The sequence below is a fragment of the Triturus cristatus genome, chromosome 1_2 (assembly GCF_964204655.1).
Source record: "Triturus cristatus chromosome 1_2, aTriCri1.1, whole genome shotgun sequence".
NCBI lineage: Eukaryota > Metazoa > Chordata > Amphibia > Caudata > Salamandridae > Triturus > Triturus cristatus.
Genome location: NC_140580.1, coordinates 88,905,900 through 88,919,281, shown reverse-complemented (window position 1 = coordinate 88,919,281; position 13,382 = coordinate 88,905,900). Strand labels below are relative to the sequence as shown.

At 45.0% G+C, this 13,382-nt stretch overlaps 2 non-coding genes across 2 annotated transcripts; both read left to right on the top strand.

Moving 5' to 3' along the window:
- The first annotated feature begins 4,264 nt into the window (after positions 1-4,264).
- Positions 4,265-4,337, top strand: TRNAR-CCG (transfer RNA arginine (anticodon CCG)). The gene has a single exon. It is a non-coding gene; the product is annotated as a tRNA-Arg (tRNA).
- Positions 4,338-7,588: 3,251 nt separating this feature from the next.
- On the top strand, positions 7,589-7,661 carry TRNAR-CCG (transfer RNA arginine (anticodon CCG)). Its single transcript has one exon. It is a non-coding gene; the product is annotated as a tRNA-Arg (tRNA).
- The last annotated feature ends 5,721 nt before the right edge of the window (positions 7,662-13,382 follow it).

Below are 13,382 nucleotides of genomic sequence, written 5' to 3'. Positions count from 1 at the left end.
TGTTCTTCGTGGGTTCCGCTTGCCAAGGCTTGGTGAGTCCTAGTCCAACTTCGACGCCGCCGACAGCAAGAGCCTTCGTGGGACAGCTCGCCTCCTGGTCCTGGTCGTCCTCGACGCTTCCTGGTCCTCCTGGCTGCAGCGACAAGCTTCACCTTCACCTGCAACTCTTCACGACATCGCCTGGTTCCTTCCTGGTTCCACGTGGTCACTGGCTAGTGACCTTGACTCTGTCCCTTCTGCTTGCAGGTTTCTTCTCTTCTTGATCCCAGCCTTGGGATCCACCGGACACTCTTCACTGACTGCCTGTCAGCATCTTTCTTCAGGCATCCATAGGAGTCGACGACGAAAACGACGCATCTTCACCCCTATGCACCCGCAGCCTGTGGGCTAGGTAACTTGGGTACTCCGGTGCTCATCAGGATAGTGACTATCCTAGTGTCTAGTTTTCAAGTCTCAACTTCCTAGCTACTCCGGAAGTGTCCTAAATCTACCGTTTTCTAAACTGTACTATTGCTATTGACTTTTACGCATTACGCGTGAGTGTTTCCACTCTGCACACGAATCCCGTGGGCCTCCCACTTCCTAACTAACGCTAGTGTAGTGTAGCCCCAGCGATTCCCTAGGCCTAGGCCTATCCTATTTCCGTGACAGTGGTTCTTATACCACTTACTTAGTATATGGTTTGCGTGGCCCCTAGGGCCTAACTGTATTACTTACCTGTGTGACTTACTGTATGCATTAATAAGACTGTGTTGTACTTACCTCTAATCTCATAAAGAGTGCTGAGGGTTTGCTTAGAATAAATACACTTTATTTTATATATATATCTGTTGTGGTGTCCTTTCATTTGGTATTCAAGGGATTATATATGGTATCACAGCTGGCTTCACATGCCATTCAGAGTTTAGCCTAAGACTGCTCTTGTCCATGCTACCACTAGGATAGCTGGTCTATAAGGTTGACTTTACAACCAATCACCATAAGGGTATTTGGACTGATATAAGGTGTACACTATAACTAGTGACATCATACATCAGGCCAACTTCTCACATCCGCCAGTTGTCCTCGCTCAGCCCTACTCTCTATTTTATATATGTCAACCCCTTGGCAGAACTGACTCGAACTCATGGCTTTGCCTTGACATCCTATGCCGACGACACGCAAATCATTGTTTCGCTTGCTATGGAGCACAAGGATGTTGCCGACAGAATCTGTGACTGCATGAAGGCAGTCAGTCTGCGGATGGTTATGAAATGCCTCAGACTCAACTCTAGTAAGACAGAAGTGTTGCTGTTTGGGGCTCAGGTGATGGACTCCATCACTTTAGCCGTTCCTCTTCTCCATTTAGAAAGCTTGCTTCCTTGGATACAAAGGTCAGCTGCATCTCTGCCGATGACCTACTTAAATTCAGTGGTATCCCATCCACACTACAGAGAGACCTTTCTACAGATTCAGAAGTCATCATATTCTCTCCAAGTAATCCCCTCCCTTATATTCTGACATCATATTTGACAGTAGCACCTTCCCTTGGCATCCAAGGTCACGTTCTTCTCTCTAGAAATTTGAGAGTTGACTGTGTTCTCTCTAGAGATCGGCATCCCTTGGCTTGAGAGCATATGCATGGAGAAATTATTATTATTATTTTTTTTTTTTTTTAAAACCTTTATTTTAAATCAGTGACACAGCTATTCAGCCGACAACCCGGAGGTACGGCAGCTTTTAGAGACTCAACACATGCTTGCGTCCACATTTTACTGACAGGAGAGTCAAAGGTTCTGTTTTGAATAAACATAAATCCAACCCTAAAACACAAACAAGGCGATAAGTACTGTAAGCACCAAAAGAGGTTCCCATCAGGGGGGACGAGCCCCATTCCGTCCAACAGACACAGGTCTATAGTAAGGGAAAGGAGGGAAAGGCAGAGACTCAAGAAAACAAACACATATCAGCAAGAAATTCAACGCCGGAAAGAAAGCTAAGGGGAAAGCTGCTCCTCAGGCGGGTCCGGGTCTGGGGGCAGGCATATGTCCCCTCTGTACTGGTTCCATGGCCCCCATACAGAGTGCCATTTCCGAGGGCGCCCTCGAGCACAATACGCTGTCTTCTCCCTAAACATGCTCCAGTCCATGTTTTCCATCCACGCTGTCAATGTAGGAGGCCTATTAGAGCCCCACAGCCGAGCAATATCGCGCTTGGCTACCATGTTCCCTAGGGTCACCCACTGAGTCTGTGCCGCGTTGTGGTCAGTAGGACTCCAGACATTCAGGAGACAACACCGCGCCTCAGGCTGCATGGCAATTCCCGTCACCTCCCCCATCACCTCGTGGACTCGCCTCCAAAACTCCATAATCGCACCGCATTCCCAAAGAATATGTAAAAAGGTACCCACCATACCACAGCCTCTCTTACATAAGCCCTCCTCAGAGAAACCCATGTGGACCAACCTGGGCCCCGTCACATACACTCTATGGAGTATTTTAAGCTGCACCAGCCGCAGGCGCGCGGGGATAGCAACCTCTTTGGGAGAAGAAACTGCACACTGCCAATCCTCATCATCTAGTTCAAGGCCATCCCTGGTCCATTGATCGCGCAACCCTAGAAGAAGATCCGCCCGAACATTAATAAGTTTCTTATAAATGAGCGAAATCGTGCTCTCTGGCATATGGCCATCCAGGATCCGGTCCTCCAATGGAGAGGACTCGGGCACCTTCTCCCCTTCTACAAGGACTGACCGCAAGGCGTGGCGCACTTGAGCATATCGGAAGAACTCCGTTTTTTAAAAACTTATTTTATTTCTGTTTACTCATTAAAACATCACTAAATGCAATCATTGATGCCGAGCAGCAGAAACTTCACCATTGGTTGTGGAACTACAGCTGGATAGCACAGTGTAAGTCTGGACTACAGAAGAATGTAGCAGATAATTAATCAACATCATATTTTGATAGGGATACGAGTTAGGTAAATTGTTGCTCTCCAAAACCTCCTTTGTGAGCTACGCCCTCTCTCTAAATTCTTCTGGGAACTTTCATCAGCGCAGTCCATGGGACATCTACGATCCTCTGTCAGTGCTGCTGGGCAAACTTATTATTATGCTTCTGAATTCCTAAATGTTTGTGTTATTCTTTAGTCTCACCAAAATGTCACTTGAGGCGGGTTTGCGTAACATTTTTTAAGCAGAGTGCAACTTGCCTGAAGACGTCTCACAATATATCTGAGGGAGAGTGGTTTACAAAGAAAATGTCTTGCAGAAAGACATTTTGTGTTAGTGCTTGTTTCCTGTTGTATTCGGAGAGTCATTTTCACATGAGGGGTGCGTTTGCTTAAACGATGTCGTGCAAGATCCCAGAAAAAACATTTCTCTCGGACTTTGTCATTTTGTGTAATGCCAAACAAAGTTTATGGAATTTAACAAGTTCTGTGTAAGAAAATTGATACACTGTCGCACATCTCTGCTTGTATCAGAATCTTCATCCGAAAAATACAGAGGCTAGCATCAAGCCATCAAAGACCTGAGGATCCTTGAATCCATTGGTCCCAGTTTTCAGAGAGCTGAATTCCCTTGAATCCAGAGGCTTCATCCATTCATCAGGGAAATGACTGGCCTTGAGTTTCAGATTCCGTATTCAGAGAGAGGCTACTTCTTGATGCAGAGGCCACCATCCTATTGTAGGGATACTCCTTCTCTCAGTTCAGAGTACACCATCGTCCCTGGATTAACCTGCAATCTGTGAGTTCAAATGTCACCATGCTCACTCCTGAAGAGAGAGTTCTCTTGCTTGACCCTTTCCCTTGAGTGTTTGCTGGTGTTACAGTGCACCCCAGTACGCCAACACCTTCTTTGGGCCAATACAAGAGTGAATTTATAAAACAATAGGGAGTCATGAAATCACACCTAGTTTACGGGGTGCACCTCCTCCTGCCGCCCCCTGCATTCTTGAAAGATTATCTATCATTTCGATGTCAGACTCCCCATGGCTTATTATTCTGGAGGCAGGGCAGACACTCTGTTCTACACATTCTAAAGAAGAAGAAATAACCCCAATGGCAGGACCTGAAGTGTTTTGCAATTTCAGTATATCTCCTTTGGTGGCTTCTTACCCCTGCCATGTTTGAAGGACGTCCCATTGGCATAATGACTCTTTGGATGTGGTCAGTGTGCTTTTAAGATGTACCGCTGAATATCCTAATGCTCTCTGCAGGCTGTTTGATAATAGTCCTTTTCTTCAGAAACCATTGTTCTCTTATCCCTTATTCCCATCAGGGCCCAGTGGCCTAATGGATAAGGCATCAGCCTCCGGAGCTGGGGATTGTGGGTTCGAATCCCACCTGGGTCATGTGATATTTTCTTTATGGTGAGATGTAGATTAACATAATGATGAAGGTCATGTAATTGTCTCCAGAAAGATGAAAGACAATCCTGCCAGACTTAAGCAGCAACATCTTGGCACCTGTGACAAGGACCAAGATGAAATAACATCACCTACCTGCCCATGGTTCTCTGACGACTTAAGGGCCGTCAAACAGGTCTGGAGGAGACAAGAGAAAAGATGGAGAGAGTCAGATACTGTGACTCTAAAAAGGTCATTTATAAGATATGTCTATCTAGATATAAGACGCTGACTTGCAAGGAGAAATGGTCCTACTTCCCCAACAAAAATGAGGCAAAAGCAAGCTCCTCAAAAGAACTGTTTGCGACTATCAAATAACTCACCACCGACAATTCCTCCTTGCCTAAATACTGTAGACAATCCTTTTATATACTACGTGGCGGAGGCCTTCTGCCTAAAAGTTAAACACATTTACAATAGCTTCTCCTCTCTTACATCTACATCCTCATCAGCTGTGCTATTTCCCATTTAAGCTTATATGGGTTCCTCGCTCAGCCATTTCATACCACCTTATATGTTTGAGCTTACGAAACTGATGGAAACCTCTACATCGGACTCGGCATGCGTCCCTTACCCTCCTAGAGTTGCCATCCATGCAGCCAAGAACATTGGGCCAATACTTGCTGACATTTTCCAACTAACGTGCCATTCAGGAGTATTCCTATCAGTCTGGAAGACAGTGTTGGTTCTACAATTAATAAACAAAATCTTCCCTCGATCCACGAGACCCTTGCAGCTATCGGCCCATCTCCTGTCTTCCACTGCCGGGCAAGATCATTGTAAAGGAGCTGGACAAACAACTGGTGGAGCAAATTCATATTAACAATCTTCTGGATGCCACCCAATTCAGCTTTCGTGCTGAGCACAATAGACTGACTGCCCACATAAAAGTGACTGAGGAAATGAGTTTGTCACTTGATCAGGGAAGCAGATCAGACCTGATCCTGCTTGATCTGTCAGCAGCCTTTGAGACGGTAAATCACAGGTTGCTGATGGATCGCTAGGGTGGGATCAGGGTGACCAGAACAGGTTTGGAGTTTTTAAACTCATTCCTCATTGGTCACGAGAAATCGGTAAGAGTTTGTGACTTTATCTCTGCTTCTTTCTCTCTTCCCTGTGGAGTCAGCCAGTGGTCCTCGCTTAGCCCTACTCTCTATTTTATATATGTCAACCCCTTGGCAGAACTGATTCGATCTCATGGCTTTGCAGTAATATCCTATGCCGAGGACACGCAAATCATCGTTTTGCTTGCTATGGAGGACAAGGATGCTGCCGACAGAATCTGTGACTGCATGAAGGCAGTCAGTCTGCAGATGGTTATAAAATGCCTCAGACTCAACTCTAGTAAGACAGAAGTGATGCTGTTTGGGGCTCAGGTGATGGACTCCATCACTTTAGCCGTTCCTCTTCTCCATTTAGAAAGCTTGCTTCCTTGGATACAAAGGTCAGCTGCATCTCTGCCGAAGACCTACTTAAATTCAATGGTAACCCATCCACACTGCAGAGAGACCTTTCTACAGATTCAGAAGTCATCATATTCTCTCCAAGTAATCCCCTCCCTTATATTCTGACATCATATTTGACAGTAGCACCTTCCCTTGGCATCCAAGGACACGTTCTTCTCTCTAGAAATTTGAGAGTTGACTGTGTTCTCTCTAGAGATCGGCATCCCTTGGCTTGAGAGCATATGCATGGAGAAATTATTTTTTTTTTAAACGTATTTTATTTCTGTTTACTCATTAAAACATCACTAAATACAATCATTGATGCCGAGCAGCAGAAACTTCACCATTGGTTGTGGAACTACAGCTGGATAGCACAGTGTAATTCTGGACTACAGAGGAATGCAGCAAATGATTAATCAACATTATATTTTGATAGGGATACGAGTTAGGTACATTGCTGCTCTTCAAAACCTCCTTTGTGAGCTACGCCCTCTCTCGAAATTCTTCTGAGAACTTTCATCAGCGCAGTCCATGGGACGTCTACGATCCTCTGTCAGTGCTGCTGGGCAAACTTATTATTATGCTTCTGAATCCCTAAATTTTTGTGTTATTCTTTAGTCTCACCAAAATGTCACTTGAGGCGATTTTGCGTAACATTTTTTAAGCAGAGTGCAACTTGCCCGAAGACGTCTCCCAATATATCTGAGGGAGAGTGGTTTACAAAGAAAATGTCTTGCAGAAAGGCATTTTTTGTTAGTGCTTGTTTCCTGTTGTATTTGGAGAGTCCTTTTCACAGGAGGGGTGCGTTTGCTTAAACGATGTCGTGCAAGAACCCAGAAAAAACATTTCTCTCGGACTTTGTCATTTTGTGTAATGCCAAACAATGTTTATGGATTTTAACAAGTTCTGTGTAAGAAAATTGATACACTGTCGCACATCTCTGCTTGTATCGGAATCTCCATCCGAAGAATACAGTGGCTAGCATCAAGCCATCAAAGACCTGAGGATCCTTGAATCCATTGGTCCCAGTTATCAGAGAGCTGAATTCCCTTGAATCCAGAAGCTTCATCCATTCATCAGGGAAATGACTGGCCTTGAGTTTCAGATTCCATATTCAGTGAGAGGCTACTCCTTGATGCAGAGGCCACCATCCTTCTGTAGGGAGACTCCTTCTCTCAGTTCAGAGTACACCATCTTCCCTGGATTAACCTGCAATCTGTGAGTTCAAATGTCACCATGCTCACTCCTGAAGAGAGAGTTCTCTTGCTTGACCCTTTCCCTTGAGTGTTTGCTGGTGTTACAGTGCACCCCAGTATGCCAACACCTTCTTTGAGCCATTACAAGAGTGAATTTATAAAACAATAGGGAGTCATGAAATCACACCTAGTTTACAGGGTGTAACTCTTCCTGCCGCCCCCTGCATTCTTGAAAGATTATCTATCATTTCGATGTCAGACTCCCCATGGCTTATTATTCTGGAGGCAGGGCAGACACTCTGTTCTACACAATCTAAAGAAGAAGAAATAACCACAATGGCAGGACCTGAAGTGTTTTGCAATTTCAGTATATCTCCTTTGGTGGCTTCTTACCCCTGCCATGTTTGAAGGACGTCCCATTGGCATAATGACTCTTTGGATGTGGTCAGTGTGCTTTTAAGATGTACCGCTGAATATCCTAATGCTCTCTGCAGGCTGTTTGATAATAGTCCTTTTCTTCAGAAACCATTGTTCTCTTATCCTTTATTTTCATCAGGGCCCAGTGGCCTAATGGATAAGGCATCAGCCTCCGGAGCTGGGGATTGTGGGTTCAAATCCCACCTGGGTCATGTGATATTTTCTTTATGGTGAGATGTAGATTAGCATAATGATGAAGGTCATGTAATTGTCTCCAGAAAGATGAAAGACAATCCTGCCAGACTTAGGCAGCAAGATCTTGGCACCTGTGACAAGGACCAAGATGAAATGACATCATCTACCTGCCCATGGTTCTCTGACGACTTAAGGGCCCTTAAACAGGTCTGGAGGAGAAAAGAGAAAAGACGGAGAGAGTCAGATACTGTGACTCTAAAAAGGTCATTTATAAGATATTTCTATCTAGATATAAGACGCTGACTTGCAAGGAGAAATGGTCTTACTTCCCCAACAAAAATGAGGCAAAAGCAAACTCCTCAAAAGAACTGTTTGCGACTATCAAATAACTCACCACCGACAATTCCTCCCTACCTAAATACTGTAGGCAATCCTTTTATATACTACGTGGCGGAGGCCTTATGCCTCAAAGTTAAACACATTTACAATACCTTCTCCTCTCTTACATCTACATCCTCATCAGCTGTGCTATTTCCCATTTCAGCTTATATGGGTTCCTCGCTCAGCCACTTCATACCACCATATATGTTTGAGCTTTTGAAACTGATCGAAACCTCTACATCGGACTGGGCATGCGCCCCTTACCCTCCTAGAGTTGCCATCCATGCAGCCAAGACCATTGGGCCAATACTTGCTGACATTTTCCAACTAACGTGCTATTCAGGAGTATTCCTATCAGTCTGGAAGACAGTGTTGGTTCTACAATTAATTAACAAAATCATCCCTCGATCCACGAGACCCTTGCAGCTATCGACCCATCTCCTGTCTTCCACTGCCGGGCAAGATCATTGTAAAGGAGCTGGACAAACAACTGGTGGAGCAAATTCATATTAACAATCTTCTGGATGCCACCCAATTCAGCTTTCGTGCTGAGCACAATAGACTGACTGCCCACATAAAAGTGACTGAGGAAATGAGTTTGTCACTTGATCAGGGAAGAAGATCAGACCTGATCCTGCTTGATCTTTCAGCAGCCTTTGAGACTGTAAATCACAGGTTGCTGATGGATCGCTTGGGTGGGATCAGGGTGACCAGAACGGGTTTGGAGTTTTAAAATTCATTCCTCATTGGTCGCCAGAAATCGGTAAGAGTTTGTGACTTTATCTCCGCTTCTTTCTCTCTTCCCTGTGGAGTCCGCCAGTGGTCCTCGCTCAGCCCTACTCTCTATTTTATATATGTCAACCCCTTGGCAGAACTGATTCGATCTCATGGCTTTGCATTGACATCCTATGCCGACGACACGCAAATCATTGTTTCGCTTGCTATGGAGGACAAGGATGTTGCCGACAGAATCTGTGACTGCATGAAGGCAGTCAGTCTGTGGATGGTTATGAAATGCCTCAGACTCAACTTTAGTAAAACAGAAGTGTTGCTGTTTGGGGCTCAGGTGATGGACTCCAACACTTTAGCCGTTCCTCTTCTCCATTTAGAAAGCTTGCTTCCTTGGATACAAAGGTCAGCTGCATCTCTGCCGATGACCTACTTAAATTCAGTGGTAACCCATCCACACTGCAGAGGGACCTTTCTACAGATTCAGAAGTCATCATATTCTCTCCAAGTAATCCCCTCCCTTATATTCTGACATCATATTTGACAGTAGCACCTTCCCTTGGATTCCAAGGTCACGTTCTTCTCTCTAGAAATTTGAGAGTTGACTGTGTTCTCTGTAGAGATCGGTATCCCTTGGCTTGAGAGCATATGCATGGAGAAAATATATATTTTTTAAACTTATTTTATTTCTGTTTACTCATTAAAACATCACTAAATGCAATCATTGTAGCCGAGCAGCAGAAACTTCACCATTGGGTTGTGGAACTACAGCTGGATAGCACAGTGTAAATCTGGACTACAGAGGAATGTAGCAGATACGGAATCAACATTATATTTTGATAGGGATACGAGTTAGGTAGATTGTTGCTCTCCAAAACCTCCTTTGTGAGCTACGCCCTCTCTCTAAATTCTTCTGGGAACTTTCATCAGTGCAGTCCATGGAACGTCTACGATCCTCTGTCAGTGCGGCTGGGCAAACTTTGTATTATGCTTCTGAATTCCTACATTTTTGTGTTATTCTTTAGTCTCACCAAAATGTCACTTGAGGCGATTTCAGGTAACATTTTTTAAGCAGAGTGCAACTTGCCCGAAGACGTCTCACAATATATCTGAGGGAGAGTGGCTTACAAAGAAAATGTCTTGCAGAAAGACATTTTGTGTTAGTGCTTATTTCCGGTTGTAGTTGGAGAGTCGTTATCACATGAGGGGTGCGTTTGCTTAAACGATGTTGTGCAAGATCCCAGAAAAAGCATTTCTTTCCGACTTTGTCATTTTGTGTAATGCCAAACAATGTTTATGGAATTTAACAAGTTCTGTGTAAGAAAATTGATACACTGTCGGACATCTCTGCTTGTATCTGAATCTCCATCCGAAGAATACAGAGGCTAGCATCAAGCCATCAAAGTCCTGAGGATCCTTGAATCCATTGGTCCCAGTTATCAGAGAGCTGAATTTCCTTGAATCCAGAGGCTTCATCCATCCATCAGGGAAATGACTGGCCTTGAGTTTCAGATTCCGTATTCAGAGAGGCTACTCCTTGATGCAGAGGCCACCATCCTCCTGTAGGGAGACTCCTTCTCTCTGTTCAGAGTGCACCATCTTCCCTGGATTAACCTGCATTCTGTGAGTTCAAATGTCACCATCCTCACTCCTGAAGAGAGAGTTCTCTTGCTTGACCCTTTCCCTTGACTGTTTACTGGTGTTACAGTGCACCCCAGTACGCCAACACCTTCTTTGCGCCATTTTAAGAGTGAATTTATAAAACAATATGGAGTCATGAAATCCCACCTAGTTTACAGGGTGCACCTCTTCCTGCCGCCCCCTGCATTCTTGAAAGATTATCTATGATTTCGATGTCAGACTCCCATGGCTTATTATTCTGGAGGCAGGGCAGACACTCTGTTCTACACAATCTAATGAAGAAGAAATAACCACAATGGCAGGACCAGAAGTGTTTTGCAATTTCAGTATATCTCGTTTGCTGGCTTCTTACCCCTACCATGTTTGAAGGACGTCCCATTGGCATATTGACTGTTTGGATGTGGTCGGTGTGCTTTTAAGATGTACCGCTCAATATCATAATGCTCTCTGCAAGTTGTTTGATAATAGTCCTTTCTTTATGAGACCATTGTTCTCTTCTCCTTCATTTCCTTCAGGGCCCAGTGGCCTAATGGATAAGGCAAAAACAACAGCAAAAACAACAATTGATGGACAGAATGCAGAACAATGTCATACATTCACCCCAGTACAGAGATCTGGGCCTAAATCCATCGTTTTTTTGCTCACCATGCCATTCCAGTTTGAACCCAACCATATGCAAATCAGTCTTGACCCTGTGCCCCATGGGAACAGTCCAGCCCGAACTGCCAAGCCAGGTCCTCCCTGGACTGGAAACAAGCATCCTAGGACCGGTTTCGGGCTTTCAGCCCTCGTCAGCCAGGATAGCTTGATTCCAGTGGCATGGAGAGCAAGGGACTCACGTCTGAGCATACCCTTCCCACTCGGGGTGACAACGCTTTTCGCCCTAAGTGGGATGGGTATTCCCAGACGTGGGACCCGTGCTCACTACGCCACTGGAGTCAAGCTATCCTGGCTGATGACGGCTGATAGCCAGAAACCGGTCCTAGGATGCTTGATTCCGGTCCAGGGAAGACATGGCTTGGCAGTTCGGGCTGGACTGTTCCCATGAGGCACAGGGTCAAGACTGATTTGCATATGGCCATGTCTAAACTGGGGTGGTGTAGTGGGCAAAAGAACGATGGATTTAACCCAGATCTCTTGACTGGGGGAGAATGTCTGCATTGTCAGCATTCCGTCCATCAATTGTTTGTTGTAACGCTAATGGATAAGGCATCAGCCTCCGGAGCTGGGGATTGTGGGTTCAAGTCCCACATGGGTCGTGTAATGTTTTCTTTATTGTGCTAATGGTGGGATGTAGATTAGCATAATGATGAAGGTCATGTAATTGTCTCCAGAAAGATGAAAGACAATCGAGCCAGACTTGGGCAGCACCATCTTGGCACCTATGACAAGGGCCAAGGTGAAATTAGATCATCTACCTGCCCATGGTTCTCTGGTGACTTAAGGGCCCTTAAACAGGTCTGTGGGAGAAAAGATGGAGAGAATCAGATACTGTGACTCAAAAAAGTCAAATATAAGATATGTCTATCTAGATAAAAGACGCTGACATGCAAGGAGAAATGGGCTTACTTCCCCAACAAAACTGAGGCAGAAGCAAACTCCTCAAAAGAACTGTTTGTGACTATCAAATAATTCACCTCTGACAATTTCTCCTTGCCTAAATACTGTAGGCTATCCTTTTGTATACTCCGTGGCGGAGGCCTTCTGCCTCAAAGTTAAAGACATTTACAATAGCTTCTCCTCTCTTACAACTACATCCTTATCAGCTGTGCTATTTCCCATTTAAACTTATATGGGTTCCTCGCTCAGTCGCTTCATGCCACCTTATATGTTTGAGCTTACGAAATTGATCAAAACCTCTAAATCAGACTCCCCATGGGCCCCTCACCCTTCTAGAGTTGCCATCCATGCAGCCAGGACTATTGGGCCATTTCTTGCCTTCTTTTTCCAACTAACGTGCCATTCAGAAGTATTCCTTTCAGTGTGAAAGAAAGTGTTGGTTCTACCATTAATAAACAAAATCTTTCCTCGTTCCACGAGACCCTTGCAGCTATCGACCCATCTCCTGTCTTCCACTGCCGGGGAAGATCATTGTAAAGGAGCGGGACAAACAACTGTTGGAGCAAATTCACAATAACAATCTTCTGGTTGCCACCCAATTCAGCTTTCGTGTAGATCCTCCCTGATCCTGCGTGATCTGTCAACAGCCTTTGGGACTGTAAATCACAGGTTGCTGATGGATCGCTTGGGTGGGATTACGGTGACCAGAACAGGTTGGAAGTTTTCAAACTTGGTGCTCACTGGTTGCGAGCAATCGGTAAGACTTTATTACTTTATCTCTGCTTCTTTCTCTCTTCCCTGTGGGGTCCGCCTGTGGTCCTCGCTTAGCCCTACTCTCTATAATATATATGTCACCTGTTGTATTCCGCTTTAGGTATCCGTATATAGGTTTTCCTGAAACATGTCCTTATATAGGCACAATACGCATTGCCCTTATATAGGCATAAGATCCCAGTCCTTATTTAGGCATTAGCCATGCTATCCAAATACAGGCATGGTCACCTACATCCGTCCACCCCAACGTCACAACGAGTTCTTAGAAACCAGACTCTTAAGCTCTTGGGAGTTCCCCTAGCACAGGATTATTGATTTCTCCAAGAACTCATTTATTATGCATGAACTGCTATTCCTTAAGGGTTCATTCCTGACGTCTTCCTCTGCCCGACCTTACGTCAATGTTAACATTCCAAGGCACCTACCAAGTATAAATATACCTTCCCTTGCCCAAGCAAGTAGGAGGAGACCTCGACTGTATAGGAGCCCGTGTCACGGCCTGACGCACTGACAAGAGACGCTATCATCCCTGCTCGCAGAGAATCCAGCTTCCAGTGTTCCGACTCCCTTCATGGGGTGTTAGAGTTCGAGACCCGGAAAGAGATTCCCACCTCTCTCATTCTCAAGGTATGGAGCTGACTAGAACCTAGAGG